Raw genomic sequence first — 3,428 nt, 5'->3', positions numbered from 1 at the left:
TCCATCGTGAAATATTAATCAATAACTTATTATGTACGTACGTATTGTGTGTATATGCGCACGTGTGCGATTATGCGATTACTATGTAAGTGTGTGCATATGTTGCAAAGTGTGCACGTATGTATGGATGTTGAATGAGAAAAAAAAGAGCACGTGGTTTTATAGCATAATGATAATTATAGAAAGTGTAAAGAATTTTATCGTACAGCTACGATCAAGCTTTCAAATTCTATAAATCGGTGTAAAATGTACATCTATCGCTTTTCTGTGATTTCAGTTTGTAGTCTTATTTTATTTTTGGTTGGTTGACAATTTTTCATTTTTTCAAATTATTTCTCATTTTCTTTCTTTCTCTTCATTTTCTTTCCTTTCTTGCTACTCTTCTTCTACTCCTTTTTATTTGTTTCCTATAATTTGTCGTATTTGGTCTTATTTGGTTTATTCTTTCGTTATATACAATATTCAACAGTATACAATGCTCATTCAATACGTTTTTTTATTGCCCGCGTGTGTCATTTTTTCTACATGTTCCAAGTGAACATACGCAAACTTCAAGCGGAAGCGGAGCGTAAAAGACGATTTTCAACCATGATCTTTCAAAGATACTTGACATGGATTTTCAAGTTTCGGTAGTAATATGCAGATGTATTCGTATATTCATACCCCCCCCCCCCCGCCCAGAATATTACATTTCTTCCATTAACTTTTATACATTTTAATCGTTTCTCTGTAAAATCCCTCGAAATAGAGTGAAAGCTAACATGAAATACCTTTCAAAATATTTTTTGACTGAAACTCATAGTCGAACTTTAATGTCTCTATTTGTGTACTGAGTTAAATACTAGCATTTTAATTTCGAGCCGCTGATATAGAAAGATGTTTAAATAAATTTATAACTTAAACTTCAACAAGTTCTTTGATACAAGTTGTTTTTGTAAAAATATTCACGAAACGCGATAAAACAAGCAGGATGCATTACCGACACACGCACACACACACTGACATACTATTTAGTAAACATGATCAACAGCGCGGTGACCTATCATTTGTAATGTAATTCTACGAAATTACAGAATCTGATAAATGTATTAATAGCATGTGTGATTTTTGCTTTTCGTAAAGATAATTATCGAATAAATTTGTTAATACAAATGCGTGCGAGGAGGATTTAAAACAAAGTCTAAGCTTTTTCATTGTACATAATTGCTGCACGATAAACATATCCGTGTATGCAACAAGATAGTGAAACTAATGATGGAATAGTCGCCGATCAAATAGAACGACCAGTTGATTGATCGAATTTAAATTTCTTATGTGCTCTTTTCTCATTCTTTTTTAAATGAATGTCGCGCGAAGTATATCTCGCTACATTGTTGTTTCGTTTCTTCAGTATATCCAGTTTGTTAGATCAAGTATACTGGATGATCGGAAATTTGAAATTTCTTACACAAGGGATTCATATTTAAATCGGTAGTGTCGAACATGAAAAAGATTAATTGGAGGACACGACTAACGAATATGCTGGCATTTTGACGAAGAAAAGAAATACAAGAATAATTTGTTCGACATATGGGCTGTCGTTGGTTGATATGTGCTTCAAATTCACATTTCGTAACGCATCGAACTATTTACTGTTATTCATGAAATTAATGCGAAATGAAACAAAATGAAGTGGAAACGAAACACGAATTGAAACGAAGTGAAATGAAATGAAATAAAATAAACCTTACGTTAAATTTTTCGTTTCATTATTTGTTTCAACAAGAAATTAGCATAATAAATCTAATAGTTATCTTGTCCGACACAAACGATTTATACCATTGATGGTATCCCTATGAAATGTTTAAAAGAAAATATATCGTATTTTGATTATGCATCCATATATGCGTGTCATTCATATAGATAATATGTGTACACGTACATGTATATATAGGATGATTCCAAGTAGTGTTCAAAAATTTAGGGATATATTTTAATTGCCCAATGTATTACTTTACCTCTATCGTTATCGATTTATACTATTTCACGGCAACTCCTTTTTTCTTTTCAAAATAAAAAAAAAACATAGAAGAAAAGTATAAGATCTATCAGTGAGTGCATAAACGTAAGTAAGTTCTTACTTATGTATATACGATTCACTTCGTTTGATATAGATATCCTTAGATTTATGAACAACCATTTACTCCCATCCTGTATACATATATTTTATTTATATACACACACCCACGAGCGCACATACGTTCACGCACGCACATACGTATATATATATATGTATATATATGTATATACAGTGACGTGCAAAAATGGTGTGCGGCCACCCTGTAAAACAAAACAAAAATTTTTTTAATTGGACCAAATTGGACTTGTACCTTTTTGAAAAGTTAGAAGGCTTAGTTTACTAAATGACGTGTAAACAAAATTTTGACAAAATTGCAATTGATCGGAAATGAGAAAAAAATAGTAAAAATTGTTCTTTTATAACCCTTTTTTTATCTAAGTCTGTAATGGAAATTTGAAAAGTATGTTTTGCACATTTATGTCAGTTATAAAAAATTTGATCGAAATTGGTTAACGTTCCTATAAGCTAGGAACGATTAAAAATGGTGAAAATCGCAGTTTTCCACGAATTTCGGCCTATAACCGTAATGAATCTAAAGATTCTTACGTTTTTCGATGCCTGTCACTTATTTCTTCATCAACTGAATTCGATGAAATTTTTAACATATATAGTATAAGTGACATAAATTTATAAGAAATAGTGTTTAGAGTTTCATTGCTTAGTGAAATAAAAAAATTGTAAAAAGTGATCTTTACTATTTTCTTCGTGATTCCATTGTAAATTTTTCAAAATATTTTTTACACATCATGTAACAAGCTAATTCTACTAACTTCTCAAGAAAAGTCAAATCGTTTGAACTAATTTTAAAGAAGTTATTCTGTTCTAAATGATGACTGAATATTTTTGCACGCCACTGCATACGCGTATATGTACAGGGTGATTTTTTCGCTAGCCGACTCAAAAGCAGCGTCGCTAATCACTCTATGGATCATTTACTCTCATTTTCATTTTACATATATACAACACATAGCCATCTCTGCACTAACACAGTGCCGATATTGACTTTTAGTGATGAATGTGACAGATCACATATACCGACACGGCGTTATCACTGCGGTGAAGCAACGTTTCCTTCGAGTTAACTAGCAAGAGAATTACTCTGAATATATATATATACACATACATATATATATATATATGTAGATATAGATATACTTTCTGTTTTCTAATTTACAAGTATTTATCCCTCGATATCATGTTAACTTATATTAGTATTCAATAACAGGGCGTTACGCGTCAAATATCGTTACTTTTTGTGATATTTATATATCGATGTTTCGACGGTATTTCACGCAGACACTTGTTTCAC

The sequence above is a fragment of the Bombus vosnesenskii genome, unplaced genomic scaffold, assembly GCF_011952255.1.
Source record: "Bombus vosnesenskii isolate JDL3184/JDL3185 unplaced genomic scaffold, Bvos_JDL3184-5_v1.1 scf7180000016265, whole genome shotgun sequence".
NCBI classification, from domain to species: Eukaryota; Metazoa; Arthropoda; class Insecta; order Hymenoptera; family Apidae; genus Bombus; species Bombus vosnesenskii.
The sequence above is the reverse complement of the archived record's forward strand: the minus strand, read 5'-3'. Positions refer to the sequence as shown.